Raw genomic sequence first — 20,548 nt, forward strand, 5'->3', positions numbered from 1 at the left:
ATATAGCACATATCGGAACCAAAAAGTCGTGGACATAGCACGGAAGAGACCCAAAAGATCGTGGACTTTACCTACGGGATTCGTGAACATTGGCTACGTAGTTCAATGTGCACGTTTTGTGCACATAGAGGCGCTAGCCCACAGAAACACGAAAAATGCGGGCATATCCACTCTCAGTCTTCTCTCTGCTTATAGTCTGTGCGCTATACGTAACCCTTTCATAACGGTTGTCGGGTGGCACTTGACTTTGATATGGGTGAAGTTAACATTAACTTTGAAGCGATATAGTTATATATATTATTATTTTGAGTGTTTTTGTTATATATGCTATGATAAGATACATACAGTGACTGATTGCAAGTTGTTAATTGCAGTTAAGATCTTGCTAAGATCTAGTAAGACTTGCATTGCCAAAGGGGTAAGCTGCACTATTTGTATTAATTGCATTGCCAAAGGGGTAAGCTGCACTATTTGAATTGATTGCATTGCCAAATTGGCAAGTTGCACTAATTATAAAATTGCATAGTCACGGCGTTAAGCCGTATCATTCGTATAATTTTGAATTGTTTAGGTGACCTTGCACCTCTCGTATTATCTGGTTTTGTCTAAATGACAATTGCATTAGTTCATTGCCAAGGTGGCATATTTGATAATATAGTTGTTTTCTTATTTAACGGGTTTAACAGTTATAATTTGAACACGCTCTGTGCGGCTTTCTTTACTTTTCTTTATTTTCAGGAATCACCATATAGCCGTAATAGCATCCTTATTTTCAGTTCTACATATTGATATACGCAAAAAGAGTTCATGCTTATTATTCAGTTGCTGAGTCTCTATACCGTCAAGGAAATATCAAAAATTGTCTCTTAATTAATTCTAAGATACCATATCAATTCTTCCAGTTTGGTGAGTGAATTTGATTTGATTACATTATGCAATACACACTAATGTGAATATTTCATTCATGCGCTTTTGTTGATCGTGCGTTGATTATATTGTATTTTATATGTACTTGCATTTATATGATTTAACGTATTCTATTATGTTAATATATATGTTGTGTCTTAAGAATATTACTTAGTCAACTCAATGAGTGAATAAATTGTTACAGTCTTTTCTTTGAGATATGTATAAATGAGTTTCCCTTCAAGATTATTCGTTGTTTCTGTATTTTGAAATTATATTTAACAAAGATTTTATACATGCTATGATAAGATACATACAGTGACTGATTGCAAGTTGTTAATTGCAGTTTATGTGTTTTGTCGTTAACAATTATCTAATTGATAATATTGAAAGACTTATGAGATGTTTATAAAGCGAATTTTACAGGTTCTTCTATATAAATCTTAAAATTTGCAAATTTATATACTACATGTGTTTGACTTATAGGTTGTCATACTTGTGCATCTAGCACAAGACTGGATTGTAAATTATACGATTTATTATTGCTTGCTGATAAATTGCATAATCTAGTGACTTTAGTGCAGGTCACTGAGGTTGCCTATCTATGTTACTGCATTTTATGGTTTACCATGGATGCAATGTGTTAGATTAGATTAAATATGGTGTGGCTCCGAGGGGGTCTCCCTTACGGCCATATGAGTCGGTACGCGCTTGCGCGATAGAAAAAGCGGTATTTTAGAGCGGTGAAACGTAATATGATGATGCAATCTTTTGTTCTGAAGCAACCCAATTTATATGGTTTATATGGTTCACTGATCACTGATAATTTGTATGGCATTGATTATTATGTGTAATGTGTAAGTGTGTTAGTGTATTTGTGTGTGTATGACCGCAGTGTGTGAGCTAAGGTCCGTGGGTTTGCTAAGCCCAAATGGCTGTGCGGTTCAGCCATCCTACGCGGATTGCAATGTGTTATGCATCTGAGATGGATTTGTGACAGTGAATATCTGTTATTGAGATCATTGTTAACAGTATTTTTACTATGGATTACCTAAAAAATGTTGCTTTTGATGCTGAAAGCGATTAATGACACAATGTTCGCATTGTTTTATATGAATAATGTGCAGGATCTTATCGCTCATGGTTATGTGTACCTGTGACACATGGCATGCTTGAATATTATTAGTTGAGCATTATTATTGAACAGTTGTTATCATTGTCGCATTGAACAGCTGTAATTGGTATTAGTATTAGTGATCTGCCAATTATAGACGGATTGGTAATTATCCAGAATAGCTACCTCACCTCCGATTTTGATAAAAATACACTCATTCGACGCGTTTTAGTCTAAAATAAAAGAATCTGGCAGAATAAAAGTCGCTCTGCCCAGCGAAGCGAGATATTAATTGTTAAAGTTAATGACTTTTCAGGTTACGAAACCTGTCATTCCGACTGAGCATAGCGACATGGGCATGCGCTGCGGTCACGCGCGCATGCATAGTAATAACTTAGTGTTACTCTGCGCTAAATTTGAACATTGGATTTGCATTAATCCTCGCTTTGTGTAGAAACTCGTAAACCCATGTTGAACCTTCCTTTATTGGAAATTTCACGCGTAGGCGGCGGAGGACTTCGCCCCGTAGGGGCGAAGTCTCTCCCCCGCGTAAAACAAATAATAAATCCTACTCAGGTTATACCTAACAAGGTAAACCTAACAAGGTTAATCAAGGTTCACAAAAAAAGTCGTAAACCCATGTGGAACCTCGCTTTGCGTGAAAAGTGTATGCGTAGAAATAGTTTCGCTTCACTACGAAGCGAAATTCCACATTTACTTTCTACGCAGAGCAAGATTGAATGCAGACCCAATGTGTATAGTTTTTATAATGGTGGAGCCCCCCGCAGGGGGGCGGAACACACTGCTTTCACACATATTCTTTCCACGCAAAACGAGGTTTAACATGGGTTTACAACTTTGTTTGTCAACCTAACCTAACCTAACCTTGTTAGGTATAACCTGAGTAGGATTTGTTATTTATTTTACGCGGGGGAGAGACTTTGCCCCTACGGGGCGAAGTCCTCCGCCGCCTACGCGTGAAAACTTTAAACATTACAATTAGTATTTTCTGTAATAAATATTTTATTTTAATATATTAAAATATAAATATATATAAAAATATAACAAATATAAAAATATAACAAATATAAAAATATTGCACAAAATATTCAAAAAAAAAATTAGTAGATTTCGTAATTGAACACGGTGTTTTAGCGTCTACAATTTCGTGTGATACGTATGGTAATAATGCAAATATTAATAAAAAACATTAATACATTGATATAAAGAAATTGATACGTGTCTTCAAGCAGTGCTTGGGCCTGGTTCATCGCAGGATGATTCTGGTTGGTCTTCTTCTGGCTGATATGTGGACATCGAAGGATACATTTCCACGATAGTTTTGAAGAAAACTTCAATTCGTTCCAGCCGGCTATAGACACGTTTGAACAGAAATTCGGACAAATATCCAATAAAATGTTCAGATTTTGTTCCAAACTTTGGAATATTTCCCCGAACTTCTCTCCAAACGCGTTCTATATGTTGAGTATGTGCGTATGTAATACAGTTAAAATAGTAAAAATACTTCTTACTTTTAATTAATTTTAAATATTTCTTACCGGTTTCAGGATCGACAAAGTTGAAAGAATGGTTGACTGTCAGATGTTGGAAGCCCTCATTGCTTAAACAATTGTAAGACTTCCAACAATCTGATACAACTGTTGTTCCTGACATGATCCACTGTTTGATGCATACCAGGGCGTTTTCTCTGTTCGATCCTCTACTGGAACGATGAAGATTTTCTTCGTATCTCGCTCGTATTCTCCGAAAATCCACTGACCTTTGATCAGTCGACCACGATTGTATTTTCGTCGTCCAAATTTTGCCTCGTCTATTTCAACTGTGCGTCCTGGGCCACCAAACTTTTCGCTGTGTTTTTCAGCCCAGAACACACAGACCTGTAATTAGAAATAAAATTATTTTATTTTACAATACTTAAAATATTTACAGATGTTTAAATATTAAAAAATATTACTTACTTCACGGCAAAAATTAAACCAATCAACAATCGTGGTCTGTGATACACCAGTTTCATCCTGCGTATCGTCTTAACGTGAGTGTCGCAGCATTAAAAAGCATGCAACAATTTTGCAAACGGTACCCACGTCAAGGTTTGTTCTATCGAACCATGTTCCAGATTTCGCATTTTTATAAAAATCGCACTGCTTGGAGACACGTTTTTTGTATATATTTTGTACAACGTGCCGTTTTCTACATTTATATATTAATGTTTCTTTATTAATATTTATGTTATTACCACACGTATCACACGAAATTGTTAACGCTAAAATACCGTGTTCAATTAAAAAATCTACTAATTTTTTTTTTCAATATGTCAAGTGACCAAATTCTAATAAGCTTAGCATTGTGCACTGTTATTACGCTTTTAATATAATACGCAATAACTAATGAAATTTCTTTGTTCAAACTTAGCGCAGAGTAACACTAAGTTATTACTACGCATGCGCGCGTGACCGCAGCGCATGCTCATGTCGCTACGCTCAGTCGGAATGACAGGTTTCGTAACCTGAAAAGTCATTAACTTTAACAATTAATATCTTGCTTCGCAGGGCAGAGCGACTTTTTTTCTGTCAGATTCTTTCATTTTAGACTAAAACGCGTCGAATGAGTGTATTTTTATCAAAATCGGAGGTGAGGTAGCTATTCTGGATTTTTATTCTGGATAATTATCGACGGATTTTCTTCTAATATAGACTTGTTTTGTGTGACATTCATATATGCATTTATTTGATAGCTTTAAGGGGATGCTGGAGTGGCAGCCGAACTCCGACGCGAAAGCGCCATCATTTCGATGGTACTAAAAATGAAACGACATTATCGGCGTAGCCTACGCCGCGTAGGTCCGTGTGTACGCATTTGTTTGTAGTGGTAACTCACTACACTGACGTGTGGTCTGTGTACGTGTGTCATCGGAAGTTTGTAAACAAACGATGCTTGCGCTTGTTTCCTCGACTGAAATTTCGTCGCAAGGCTGCAATATAATGTCCGAGAAAACATAGGCGTATACAAGGTGTCAAATAAATACAAACTAAATATGATCGCCTCTGAATATATTTATTAAAAATTGTTAGCTGACGTTAGATCATCTCTGGCTTTTGTAATTCTAAATTGCCAGTCCACGAGAAAACCGCCTCTGGCTTGAAGAGAAGAATAAGAATTCTCTAATGCCAGTCCACGTGAAAACCGCCTCTGGCTTGTCTTATTTTATATTGCCAGTCCACGAGAAAACCGCCTCTGGCTTGAAGAGAAGAATAAAAATTCTCTAATGCCAGTCCACGAGAAAACCGCCTCTGGCTTGAAAAGAAGAATAAGAATTTTCTAATGCCAGTCCACGAGAAAACCGCCTCTGGCTTGAAAAGAAGAATAAGAATTTTCTAATGCCAGTCCACGAGAAAACCGCTTCTGGCTTGTCTTATTCTTTATTGTAAGATACTTTTATTACGTCATATGCTCTATGTATATATATAATGTATATTATATGCTCCATATTATCTATATTCATATCAAAATATCTTTCTAAGAAATTGACATCATTTTGTATACTTTTTTTACAATAAATGTATGATATATGCCATATTTTTTATTTCTAAAGCATGAAATATAAAGATATTTTTATTTTTTTGTGTCTATTATTTGTAAAATAATATTGATAAAAGAAACAACATTAATTTTGCGACTTGCAATAATCTGTTTTATTATATGCTTCTTTTAAATACTTACAATTAGCCTTATTTTATGTGATTAACTTGGTATTTAAAATACGTATCAAAATCGAAAATGTATTTGTATTACAGTAGAAACGAAACATTCTTGTCTTACAACAGAGAGAAATGGCAAAATATAATATTGTCTAAAGTACAGTCTAATAAAAACTGTTAAAATTGAACATTTTATAAAACCACTGTGATTCATGAAAAATCAGAACTATTATTTAAAAAATATAAACATATTTCGACTGTGTGTTTTAAACTGCACCACACATTCAAAATTCACAGAATAAAATTATTTTTGCAAAGTTGTGTATAATGTCAGTGGAAAAGTGATTTATTTGTTATTACATATACATGATATTTTATCATTCCTCTCTGGTGTAAGACTACAATGTTTTTTTTTCTACTGAACTAGAAATTAATTTTACATTTTGATGTGTATTTTAGATACCAAGGTAAACGCATAAAATAAGGCTAATTGTAAGTATTTAAAAGAAGTATATATTGAAACAGATTATTGCAAGTCACAAAATTAATGTTTTTTTTATCCAAATTTTTTTACAAGTGATACATACAAGAAACTAAAAATACCTTTATATTTCATGCTTTATAAATAAGTTATATGACATATACATTTATTATAAAAATATATACAATATACAAAATAATATTAACTTTTTACATAGATACTTTGATGTGAATATACATAATATGGAGCACATAATATATATAATATAAACACATGAAGCACATGAATAAAAGTATTTTACAGAAATTAGAATATGAACGTATGTAACTAAATATAAATATTTGCAAAAATGTTGCAAAATTTATGTATAATACATACACTTTTTTATCCTTCAGAGTGCCTTCAACCCATTTTTTTCAGCCGGGTTTTGTAGCACATAACACAAACACACACACACACGCACAACTAACACACATAACTAACCTAAAAGATTCTGTATATGACAGATAGCACTGAGAACTGTATAGCGCCTCTATCCCAAAATCGCAGAACTAATCTATAGCTCTTTTTTACCATTTTCTTCTATATTGCACGCATGCTTTGCATAAATCTGGAAAAGTATGGCATTTTGAAAATAAGTCTCTAAGCTCTATTTTTTTGGTTTTCCATTAAAGTTTCATACGCTCTTTTTCGGCACACACTCTTGTTTTGCAGATTGAAGCAGTATAATTTTGATATAAAAGATATAATTCTTTGAGGTGACATTGTCGATAAATTTTCAAAAATTTTTTTTATTTTTTGGTTTAAATTTCACTATCCACCGAAAGATTAGCATGTGCACTTTACTTACACCAAAGGATTTGTAATTCTATCAAAGCAATAAAAAATGCCATACTTTCCAGAAAATTAAAAGTTCGGTCGGTAACAATATGACTTCAGCATCCTCTTAAGAGTTGAATTTCTTATATCTAATGATAGTATATAACTCTGATAGTGTTTTGACTGTTCACTGTGTGCAGATTTACTTACTGTTTATGCTGGTTACTGATTACTCTACTTGCAGGTTAACTTGTCATATGCGTATGATTCTCGTCGCATGGTAAAGGAATTTTTTTTAAATAGCTCTATCTTATTGGAGGATACTCAAGATTATGGATGGATATTCTGTATATAAGGAGGATGGATAAGATACGTATTTCGTGGATTGTTGACATGTGCCTGTAAATAGATACATATGGAATAAGGAACTATTCTGTCTTAATGTAACGATATTGTTATATATCATGAAACGAGATGAATTAGTCTAATAATGTGAGGTGGGAATAAGTGTGTACAGATATACAGATTTACTCATTACGAGATATAGCCTTTTGACATATTACTAGTTAATTTTGATGAATATATAATATATGGAGATATAATAGCTGATTTAATTGAACTACTATTTTCACTTTGTGATTACTTAATGAAATAGATTATAAGCTGTATTTCTAATTAAGATGGACATTAATGTATTGATATTCGTGCGCGAGATACTTTGATTGATGTACGAACAACTATATATGTGATCTGGAATTTTCTCTTATTTGAGATTTAACATAATTCGGATGAATGATTTCTTTATAGAAAATACATGTATTCGTGTTGTGCCTATGTGGGATGTATTTGTGTTATTTTGATTTAAGTGTATAAATTGCATAAACTGATAATTATATAATTTATTATCATATTTTGGAAGGTTTATGTATATAATCATACGGATAATTTAACTATTCCAATGAAAGACTTTATAAGGAGAAATTATTATTAATTAATTGCTAAATGATATATCCCACATAGCAAAGATCTCCCCAGGACATCCCAATTTGATCGAAATAGTCCCAGTTTGATCCAGAACAAAACGTTATCCGTAGGATTACCTGAGGATATCCCGTGTAGCATGTCCTGTGGATATCTTATGTACGATCTCCGCAGGACATCCCATTTTGATCAAAATGATTTGAATGATACAGATCGATAATAAATAGTTATTCGTAGGATTTCCTAAAGATATTTTTAGCACAAAAAATATACGTACATTAAAATTGCTGTTTCTTCAAATTTAGCAAAAGATTTCTTACATAAATATTTTTTAGTAAGACATTTTTTTGCTTAATTTGAACAGAGAACAAATTTAATTTTGTGTGCATGCGTAAACACACATATAACATACAAATATAATTTTAATCCGTCCATTTGTTAAGAGCAAAGTACAAGTATATATAGAGAAAATATTTATTTCTATTATATGACGATACTAGAACTTGGTCATCGAGTTCTTGGTTCGAGAAGCCAGTATATACAGTGATGGAAGAAAGTTCCGTAATGGTCAAATATCTTGGAAAATAATGATTATGGAAGAAAATGTTCAATACAAAAGTTTTAGTATATCAAATGGTCTATTATATGGTTATATTTAAATGACCTTCATGTGACCTTGAAAGACACCGCGAAGGTCAACTTTGAAATCTTAAATAGAATCTCCTATTTTCTATTACATATTCTTAAAGCTGGTGTTAAGACGTTTCCGAAACAATATAATAAAATTATTTTTTATTAAGTACTTTTTGAGTTATGAGGCTTGAAAGTTACAGCATTTTGACATAAAATACAAAATATCTTGTAAAACATTCAATTTTCAGAAATCTTTCAGAAGAAAAAATATGTAATTTGCAACATGTAGCTGCATATTTTTTTTTAAAAGCAACAATGTGTTTTCTTTATATCAATTGATTCGTCTCATTATTTTATGCATAAAAGTATTAAGGTAAGATTCCTGAAAATTGAATGTTTTACAAGATATTTTGTATTTTATGTCAAAATGCTGTAACTTTCAAGCCTCATAACTCAAAAAGTATTTAATAAAAAATAACTTCATTATAGTGTTTTGGAAACGTCTTGACACCAGCTTTAAGAATATGTAATAGAAAATAGGAGTTTCCATTTAAGATTTCAAAGTTGACCTTTGCGGTGTCCTTCAAGGTCACATGAAGGTCATTTCAATATAACCATATAATAGACCACTTAATATATTAAAACTTTTGTATTAAACATTTTCTTCCATAATCATTAATTTCCAAGATATTTGACCGTTACGGAACTTTCTCCCATCACTGTATAAGATTACCGCTTTTTGATTACCTAACCTTTCTCGAATTGACAACTCGAATCAAATTCTAGTGTCGTAGATCGGTGAACATTGAGATTAACGCAGACAGTGAAGTGTGAGTTTTGTGCTATGATTCTCCCTTAAAAAACGGAAAAAGGCGCATAAGCGATAATATAAAGCGTCAGGAACTATTAAATTGACAGATAATTATTAAAATCTAAAATTATTATATCATATGCAGGTCATCTTTCTATATATATCATAAATAAGGTTATGTTTGAGAGATGTTGGTTAGTAGAACACCGCTACTACAATTTTTATTTATATATTTTATATTAATTTTTGTGCTATATATATATTTATAGCACAATTATATATATATATATATATGTATATAATTTTTACAAATAAGTTAGTTTTACGTATGTAATATTATGTATATGTATAGTATAGTGAAAATAAGATTCAATATTATTGTTTTAAATTATATTGCAGGAAGAGTTTGCTTATTTACAGTAAAAAAAAGACTATAGATACTAATATTTAAGTCATCATTAATTATTGCGTAAACAAGGTAACATAATATTCTTAACTTATGGCATAAACAAGGTAACATAATACATGCATCTTTAAGAATAACTAGTTCTTTGAAAAATGACAAGAATTATGTATATGTAGGAAATATAAATGTTTGTTTTGTTAATAAATTTAGTGAATGTAAGTTTAGTGAATATATACTACGTATATATATACATATATATACCCACACATACAAATACATAAATAAACACTTAAACACATAGATATTTACACTAATAAATCTATACATAATGCATATACATATAATACATACATTAGATTTAGTTATTAAATTATAAAAATTAGATTAACTTTCCATCTAATTCATTAAACATCTGGTTTAAAAAAATTAAAAATATATTGAGAGGTATATGTTTATATTTATGTTATATAAATGTTTATACGTATTTGTAGGTACAGTTCAATTAAAATACCCGCAAGCTACTGAGCACGAAATTTCGGAACCAATTAAATCATGACTTCGTCATGCAATTAAAAAAATAAAAAAACTGAATGCTGCACAATAAAATATTTGATACTTTTTTTTTATATTTTGTTCATGTGTATAAATTATACATAATATTAGCAATTTTATGTATAAAATATTATGTATGTAATATTATTCATATTAAGTTATAATATTTAGTAATATCAAGTTTATTAATTTATATCTAACACTGTGACTAGTGCAATTTTGAAATGTACAAGACGTATCTTTAGTTTTCGTTTTTATATATACAAATTTTATTTTTATTGTGACTATTTTTACATTATATAGTAAATAAAAAATTTAAAAAAAAATTACATATTTTATAATAAAATGTGCTTCAAATGTACTATTATTTATATTACTTATACGTACTTTACCTTTTTTGAAATGTGTCTATTCTTAAAATAATGTAATATATTAGAAGCTTTTATTTTTAGAAATTTTGCTAATAATCTTTCCTTTATGCTCATAAAGATACTTACATGTCAAATGTCTATATAAAAAATTTGAAAAAAATATGTATTTTGAAAAAATGTTTCAAAAATTCTTTAGTTTTAAAGGAGTAATAAAAAATAGTAATAAAACAATATTTTGATAGTGGTGTCATTAAAGCGAAATTGTCGTAAATTTTTAAAATATAAATAATAATTAATATGAAACTTTTCGAGAGAGAAAGAGAGTGACGTTACTTATTAAGATTACTGTTTTATTGCTTCCTTAACTTAAAACTAAACAATTTCTGTTTAAATCTTTTAAAAAAATATATTTTTTAAAGGCATTTTAAATAAACATTTAAAATAGATATTTTTCTGGGTGGTATTTATAGTCCAATTTTATATTTAGAATCGTCTTATGATTTCATTCAACTAATGAAATAATGTTGCGCAACCATTTTGTTGATTGAATGAGGTTTTAAAATGATTTCGAATATAAGATCGGATTATTAACACCATCCTATATTCAATAATTTTATTTGGATTTTATCTGGATAAAAAAAAATATCCAGGAGACATTGTTGGGATCTAATTTAATCATATGTAGGATATCCCAGGGATATCACAGGGATTTATTTTTGGATGTCCTACGGATATCTGAAAAGCGGACATTCGGATATCCCACGGATGCCCTACGGATATCCTACGGCTTTGTACAGACATCCCAGGGATATCTGAAAATCTTTTACATTACATCCCGCGGACATCCGTAGGATGAAATTTTGCTATGTGGGATGATATTAACAAGGATTTAATTGTTCTAAGAGCTATAACTATTATCATGATGATGTTTTAGCCTAACAAGTTAATATGAACGATTTTGTTTCATGAATAAGAATCATTCTATGATGGAAATGTATAAGAGCGATATATTGAGAATTCCTACTATAATTCAAGGATAGTGACATTATTATTCTTTGTTTATATATCTATGGCTAACTAGTATAAGCACATATATATAATCGTAATCTTATAAAGTTGAGAAGACTGTGTTATAAGAACTAGTGTAGTCTATGTGAATTAAATACTAAGTCGATTATATGGTTTGTGTTTATGACATTATATGGGTGAAAGTAAATGTACTATTGAAGAGATACCTCCAGGACTATTTGCTTTATTAGTGGTGCTAACAATTTATGTGTGTTTTGCATATGATAATTGAAGGATAGATATTAGGGTATAATATACTATATATAAAACTAGATTAATATGCAACAACTTAATGATACGAATATATACAAAGATGAATAAAAATAATAGAACAATTGAAGATTGAGTGGCCGATGGAGACATTGTTGCCCTTATCTTTCCCCTTTATTTTACTTACCTATGCTGGATTATTGGACCGTTTCAGCGGGAACAAATAGTTATCTGAAATAAATGAAATTAATTAATTCAATTAATTGACTTTCCATATGTGACAATCAGGATATATTAATGTATATTGAACAATAATTCTCCTATTGTATATATAATGAACGAGTTGATTATAATAGAATTGATATTTTGAATAATAATTGTCTTGTTCTAGTGTAAATTATAAGTGAATTTCTTTTGAGATGCTAGGCATGCTTTGATAAAATTTATTGATTGAGTGATATATTGTGAATTGACTTTGTAAGGTGAGTTGTAATCATATTCTGACTTTGATACATCTTATACTATTTATGAACTTATATATGTAAACTCTGATAAGACTTTATGTGTATGGGTTGTGAAGCTTTGCATCTGAATGCCAAATATAGTTCCTTGTAGATTCACATTATACTAAGTGAATGGGGCAGCTACTCGGAGCAAATAACTTATACTGCCCGACAAGAGATTACTCTTGCTTAATAAAACCAATAATAACAATATGGTCATGAGCATAAATAATGATAATACCGTCTCGGCGTTGGATACCGAGAACCGGCATTGGGGGGTATCGTCCCTGTTCCTCACGGGTCGTCAACCTGTGAAGGGCTGGCTCCTGCGTCGGTGGCGAGCGCGGGTGGCCGAAGTGCTATCGTCAGTGTGCAAAGACTAAGTAAAGAGATGATGATTCTTCCGTTGAGAAGGAACAGGTCAGGTTCTGTAAGGTCGGAGGAGACGGGGGCTGTTGCGGCCCTTTGTGATGCGGTGCTGTCGGAGCCTGTGAGTCCCTCCATCTCGACCGCTTATTCGGATAGCAGAATCGATTTCAGATTCAGATATTAAGGTGACAAAGGAGAACCCGCGGCAGCAGTGAAGGGAAGAAGGGGCAGACCGGTGGGGCCTAAAAAAAGGAGGATCAAAGATCAAGGGAGGAGAAAGTTGGCTGTCGCTTCTCCGTCGATAACGGGAAGAGAGTGGACGACGAAATGGCCGGCCTAGAGCTGGAACATGTCGCACAGATAAACCTGAAAATTACAGAGATGGTTAATGGAGTTGAATCTATTAGGAAAAGACCTAATATTAAGGGATCGTTTACTGGCCAGATGAAGGTCATGCTAGAGGTCATACGCAGAGCAAGTAGACGACTCTCCATAAAGGCGTCATCGAATGAAGATTCGGATTACTGGAAAGAAAAATTCTATAAGATGGAAAGAATGGCAATGGAGAGTAGGTGCGAAACGGACGCGTTAAAAGTAGAAATAGAGAAGGTAAAAAGGAGAGAAGTGATTAAAGACGCCTATGATATTAGTGAGAGCAACAGGGACTTACCTCATCGGGGTAAAGAGACGTTGTTGGAGAGGGCCTTGGGGCCGTCGGCTGCAGCCCTCCCCCCAAGTGAGGGAAAGGGAAGAACTCTAAGGAGCGGAAAAGACTATAGAATTGCGAGCGGCATAAACCCTATAAAAAAGAGTAAGTGTGCAACACCAAGTGAATATTACAATAGGATCGAGCTGGATCTGGCGATCGTCCATTCTTTAGACAGACTGGGTAAGGGCATGACTAATCCGAGAAACGAGGCTCCTTAGAGAGGGAATGTATACAGAGGGGGCAAGAGCTGATAACCAAGCAGGAGCGAATCCGGCGGTACCTGAAACAAAACAAAAAAAAACCAAGCTTAGTGAAAGTCAAAAAAATAGTATCTTAGTAAAAGGGGACACTTTTGTGATGCCTTCAAGTCCGATGGTGACTTTGGGAGGTAGAAATCAAGTTAAAAGAGTTAATAAAGTTAGTAACATCATATCTGGGGGTCGTAGCAAAGATTCTGGGGCTTCATACGCGCGATCTGAAAGCAAAAAGAAAAAGAAAAGAAAAAAATTTAGCATCCAAAAGGGTAATAACGATGAGAGTAATGCATCTAACTTCATTAGTGCAAGCGAGGGGGAAACGATAGACAATTTCGTAGATTCTGGAGGGAAGGAGGTAGAATGGACAGAAGTGACGAGCAAAAGAAAGAGAAGGAGAATTGGGGAAGGTAAGTCCACACCCAAGGAAGACAGCACAACTCCGGGGGCAAATTACAGTAATGCCAAAAATAGTACGGGGAAGAATAAAGATAATAGATAGAATGGTAACCAAAAACAAAGAGAAAGTCTCACCGCATTCAAAAAAATGGTTCCGCGCACGTCGGTGGTATCCGTTCTAAATGAAAATAATGATCTTTCATATGTGGATATTATGAGGGTTGCACGCGAAAGAATCTCATTGGTGGATCTGGGTATATCAGAAACCAGAATCAAAAGAGCGGCGACGGGGGGGGGGGGGGGGGGCTGATAGAAATACCTGGTACTGACTCTGAAAACAAGGCAGACCTTTTACTTGCTAGACTAAGAGAGACCTTTTCGGATACAATCGGAGTGAAATTTAGGAGGCCCACTAAAAAGACTCACTTAAGATTATCGGCCATGGACGACTCGGTGTCGGGGATAGAAATTAAAAACATTATATCAGAGATTGGTAAATGTGATGTGGAAAACATTACATGTAGTGCGATCCGATATATCAGGGGAGGTCTTGGAGTGGCTTTTGTCCAGTGCTCGACGGCGGCTGCAGTTAAGATCTCTGAAGCAGGTAGGGTGCATATCGGGTGGTCGGCTGTCAAAGTGGAGGTGATGAGGGCAAGACCGCTCCAATGCTTCCGCTGTTTGGCGGTGGGTCACACAACTCAGAAATGTCCGAGCGAGATTGACAGAAGCCGCTGCTGCTACAAATGAGAACCGGACCACAAAGCAATAGAGTGTAGAAATAGAATCAAATGCCCGGTCTGTTCTTATCGTGGCCTGAATGCAGAGCATATAGTGGGCAGTAACGTATGCCAGGCGGTGGCATCCAAAAAGAATTTAGATAATACAAACATTAATAAAACAAGCATGAATAACAAAGAAGTAGAATACGTTGAGGTTCGGAGGGCTCAACAAACAACCGAGCAACCCGTTGCTGCTGCGGTCGAGATGGAGTGTAGTAACAATAAATATGCTAACTATACTACAATGTAATGTAAACCACTCAAAGCATGCGCAAGATAATTTGCGTCAGCTGATGGAGGAAAATAATGCTGGTCTGGCAGCCATTTCGGAGCCACACTCGATTCCTGAGGATGACAGGTGGGTGAGCGCGACAGATGTACCTCCAACATCTGCAATTCTATGGCGCAGAATGAAGGGCGCGTTCTTACCAATGCAAAACTTAGAACGAGGTCGAGGTTTTTACGTAGTTAGGTGGAGTTCGTTGATTGTTATTAGTTGCTATATCACTCGCAATGTACCGGAGCGAGTATTTAACGCATTTCTAGATGCAATACATGTAATTTGTGACGTGACGCTTTTCGAGCGCCGTCACAAGGGCGATAGCCCGACCGAGGGAGCAAAGAGTCCTGGTGTTGCTCCTCGCGTGGAGAGAGCAACCCGCGAGACTCCACAATCTGTACGCGTTGTTTTTTTATGTCGTTCCCATTTTGTACCGTAAATATCGTTTTTAAGTTGTAAGGCGAGACCCCGTGCGGGCGGCGTTGCGTGTTTTGTGCCTCAGGGCGAAGATGCAGCATCGCCATGGAGACCGGACGCCGGGGGATCATCAACGGGTGTCACGCGTTAGTGACCCCACAGTAAAAGGTCAGGTACCGCGATTCTGTCGCCTTCGCCATCCAAGCCCTATCGACTAACTCCGCTTTGGTTTTAGCCACAAACTCAAAGAAGCGCAGAGAAACGCAGCAGCGGACCTCGCCCGGCTGCAGACGGCTTCGAGGACTCCGAAGATGCTGCACCCGGAAGGACCGCAGTATGGCCCGGCCAGCCTAACCAGTCTCTTCCGGAAACATCAACTCATCAACACATTATCGGCCGAAGGATTTGAGGAAACCACAGAAAGCGGGGGGGGGGGGCGCCTTGGATGAACTGTGGGCGGGTCTCAGGGTCCCCCCTTTTTGGAAAATCAGCAGGATGCGCAGGAAGGCGACGCGGATTTGGAAGGACCTATGTGCAGAGCCGAGAAGAGTCACTGTTCAGTGTGCCGCAAAAGCGCGAGAACGATCACGAGGACTCAGCCCAACGACGCCGAAGACGTCCACTCGATGTAAGCCGCCTCTCGGGTAGCCGTAGAGTTCCGTCCGGTTATGGCTGGTAGCGTGAGTCTGTTTTGTATTTAGTGTCTCTCACATAACTAACCGAGATTTTTGATACCGTGAGCGCGTATTGACGCTCAATTACCGCGTGTTTCCAGCCGGCTCCGGATATCACGTAAAAGTCTCTCCGCCTTGCGTGAATCAAGCGCCGACAGTCTCTTTCGTTTACCGTTTCGTTTCGTTACCGTACCGTCTTTCCGTTACCGTTTCTGTTTAAAGATACCGATTGCTACCGTCTTTCCGTTACCGTTTCTTTTGAAGATACCGATTGCTACCGTCTTTCTTGCGATACCGTTTGGTTACCGTTTGGTCGCGTTATCACTGTACCGGAAGTACCGTGGGTGAATGTCCGCGGGCGGATTTTGGTTCGGGAACGTTCTCCGCGAGATTGCTGTTACCGCAAAGTTAGCGTCTCGGCGAGAAACGTGAAAGCCCGCGAAAAATAGCCGTTCCGCGACATCTCATTTCTGGCCGTTAGGCTACCGTCGTTCAAAGAGTATTTATTTGGCCTTCACCGGCCGCGTCGGATGGTCGTAAGATAAGTTATTTGTTTTGCTGGATATCGTCGGATCAGCTGCGAATTATCGTGATTGCGTTTCCGAGATTTCATGTAGTTATCGAACTTTATTCTTGTTACCGATTGATTGGGGCGAATGGCCTTACTACCGTATCAAACTATTTCCGCCGTATCGGCTCCGGCCGAACTATATAAGTATCTTTTACTTTGTAACCGAATCACTGAAATAAATCATTGTTAAATTTTAATTATTGAGTTGTCCTTGTGTTCGCCTCTCACTCCAGATATCTAACGTTAAATAAAAGAACTGCGCCCCTCTGCCATATACTGAGCGGGGAGCGGCCGAGCAATTTAGAGAACTGTTGAAGTTACCGATACCGCGGTGCGATTACTCGCACCTGGCGCCCATTTCCGGTTACCGATATCGCGTGAGTTACCTTGCTCCCAAATTTTGTGGAGTACCGCGAGTTACCGAATCGTGCAGTTATTGCCGATTTCGCGAGTTACCTTGCTCCCGACGAGCGTGGAGTACCGCGAGTTACCGAATAGTGCAGTTATTGCCGATTTCGCGAGTTACCTTGCTCCCGACGAGCGTGGAGTACCACGAGTTACCGAATCGAGCATCTATTTTCGATACTGTAAGTTATCGAATCGAGCATTTATTGCCGATACCGCGAGTTACCGAGTCGTGCATTTACTGCCGACGCCGCGTAAGTTACCTAACTCCCGAAGATTGTGGAGTACCGCGGTTACCGATTTTCATTGGGCGTGCTCCCTCGGATCTGGCGTGATTCCGAGGCTAGTTCACGTCGCAAATTTTGGCGCCTAACGTGGGGCCCACGCCGTGAAAAATCATCGAGAAATTAGGAGAAAGTAAAATCTGGAGAGTGAGAGAGCGTAACTCAATTAATTATATCTGTGTCTTGTCAATGTACTAATCCACTTATTACAGTTCATGTTCTTTCGTCTGTGTATATGACAAATGTACGTATCGTCCACAATATCTATATGCTGTCCTATGCAAGTAAGTTGCAATAAGTATATTCTAAGTCCTATTGAAAAGAAAAGGACTCTGGAATTTATGTGCCGTCGCGTATACGTGTGATACCGCTCGCTGTGTTGGCGCGTGCCGCTCAGCTGTAGAGTTTTTCTACACGTCGCTCACTCGCGGCCGAACGCGACGTAAACACTCATACATGCGCTCGCTTATATAATATCGTCTAAACCGATTTCGCAGAAATTAAGTAGGTCAATGGAAAAACCGAGACATTTAAAGTCTCAACCTGTTCAGCATTATTTCCGCCTGACTGATTTCGAGCGTGTTATAGAGAGCCGTTTATCGTACCTTTCCGATATTAATTATACGCGAGGCCTAATTTTCGAGATCTTTTCGTTAATTTCATAAATTTCCGTTATAACGAATTATTCGCATAATATTGTTCGATAAGTGAATCGTTACTATGACCGTTTGACGAACTTGTTTATTATTTGATACCGTTGATCTCAGCTGCTTTCTTTTGATTATTGTCGATAGCTCATGTATTATTTTTTTTTTTCGGATTTTGTTTGTTACTTCTTTTCTCTTAGGTTTTACCGTATAAGGTCGTGGTTAGATTCGTTGCGTTTAAACTTTCGTCTCAACGTATTCTTTTGATTTTTATTACTCAAGGAATTATTTAATTCAGCTTTGCGTGATCACGTCATAATTACCTTTTTTATTTTACCTTTCCTTTTTTTTTGTTTTCGCTCTTTAAGTGCATAATTATTGTCTTTTCAAAATTAATTATTTTCTTTTTGCCCGTTCTCGTTATTTCTTTCTTTTTTATTAACATTCGTGGATTGATTATTGCGTTCCGTATTCCGCCACTGAAAACGTCTTTCTTTCTTTCATCTTTTTCCTTTTTCTTTCTTTTCACGATAACGCTAGTAATTAACGCTTCATTTCCAATATATTAACTTTAAAAGTTACATGACAGTGATCTTAGCCTGCTAACTTTCTTTTCTTTGTTTGTAAAAAGTTTTTTTCTTCTCTCTCTCGAGTCATACCGAATAACACTTTTTTTAAAGCAATAGATTGCCTGACTAAGGTCGGATTGAAAATATCGTTACCGTTATTATATTGATATCGCCACATGATGAAAGTTTCGATCGTGGGTTTAACGGACTCGCATTGAATTTGGCTGATTTGGCGTATCAAAGTCGTTAAAACGTACAGTTTTCGTGTCATTTGAAATTGTTTGTTTCTCGTATTTATTCGTTACCGTATCAATTGTGTTTATGATTTATTTCTTTTTTTTCTCGTGTCGGTTACTCGAGCATACGGTCACTTTCGTGTGTTGTTTTTTTTTAATTAAGCTACCATTATTAATTTCCTTTTCATTTCTTTTTCTCGTTCCTTTTCTCTGTATGTCCTTTTCTCTTTTATGTCTTCTCGCGTACGGATAACAAAGGAGACGTACGTGAAGCTTGATTGCTGTACGGTTGCGCGAGTGTGCCAGTATTATTACCGTATTATTATTATCCTTATTTTTTTTCTCTTTTGGAAGATTTATTGAAATTTCGTGGAGATTTGTGAATACGCCGTCGAGAATTGGCTCTCGGCGTGATTTCTTTTCTCTTTCCGTGCCTCTTTTTGTTTGTCGGTGATTATCGTCTCGTGCGTAAGTTTGGAGGAATAACTTAACCTCGCTTTCTATTCTAGTGTTCTTTTTATCTTTGGTTCCCTTTGTTTTGTTTAGTGGCGTTAATTATTCTTTTCTTTTCTTTTCTCTTTCGTTCTTTTCCTATTATCATATATTGTCGATTTTTCTTTTTTTGCGCGTGCGTTTTCAGGTTTTGCGTTCTATCGTGACGAATTCTCGTTCGGTAATTGATTACTTTTTGGTTGATAGGAAACAATTTAGCGTCGTTTTTTTTTCTCGTTCTACTTTTCTTCGTTCTTTCGTCCGTCTTATTTCTTATTGAGATTATACTTTTTTTGGTGTTTTTGCGTCTCGACTACGTTTTGTTTTTGGCGAGTATTTGGGTGGACCTAGGAAATAGTACCGGATAATTTTTCTTGCTCCACATGAGGAAGGATAGTTATCCTCATCAGTGGATTTACGACCTGACCATCGAACAAGCGCGACAACACTTATCGGATAGGGGATTAAGTATTCAGAGAATTTTGCCGGTTTTACGAGCGCGACTTACGCGTTACGAGAACGCTCAGCACGAAAAGTCTCCCCCGTCTCCGGCACTTAGTCCGGCTGAGGACGCCGCGATGTCATTAGACAAGTGCGCGATTTCGAGCGAATCCACCCCCCGAAGGGAGGACCCAAATTACCCGGGACACCCCCGTTTTACAATCGGGGGGGAAAAGGAAGATGCCGCGGTGGGAGGGGTTTATCTTACGTGTCCCCCGAAAATTCCGGAGGTTCCCCCGCAAACCTACGAACCGCGTCCGTCACGCGCGTCCACTGCGGAGGCATATAATTTAATGCGTAAGTGGAACTTACAGTTCTCGGGAAAGCGGGGTAGCGACGCGGAAGCATTCCTGTTAAGGATCAAAGAAGCCCGCGCAATAGTACC

The 20,548-nt window shown here is 36.1% G+C and overlaps 1 long non-coding RNA gene and 1 pseudogene across 2 annotated transcripts; one reads left to right on the top strand and one right to left on the bottom strand.

The window, feature by feature from the left end:
• Positions 1 to 3,265: 3,265 nt before the first annotated feature.
• Positions 3,266 to 4,166, bottom strand: LOC136997858 (uncharacterized; annotated as a pseudogene).
• A 5,256-nt stretch (positions 4,167 to 9,422) lies between these two features.
• On the top strand, positions 9,423 to 10,420 carry LOC136997823 (uncharacterized). 2 transcript variants are annotated; one of them, XR_010888470.1, is made up of 3 exons: positions 9,423 to 9,483; positions 9,610 to 9,658; positions 9,864 to 10,420. It is a non-coding gene; the product is annotated as an uncharacterized lncRNA (long non-coding RNA). The 2 variants fall into 2 exon arrangements; XR_010888469.1 differs by having other exon boundaries at positions 9,449 to 9,658.
• The last annotated feature ends 10,128 nt before the right edge of the window (positions 10,421 to 20,548 follow it).

The sequence above is a fragment of the Linepithema humile genome, chromosome 2 (genome assembly GCF_040581485.1).
Source record: "Linepithema humile isolate Giens D197 chromosome 2, Lhum_UNIL_v1.0, whole genome shotgun sequence".
Classification (NCBI taxonomy): Eukaryota; Metazoa; Arthropoda; class Insecta; order Hymenoptera; family Formicidae; genus Linepithema; species Linepithema humile.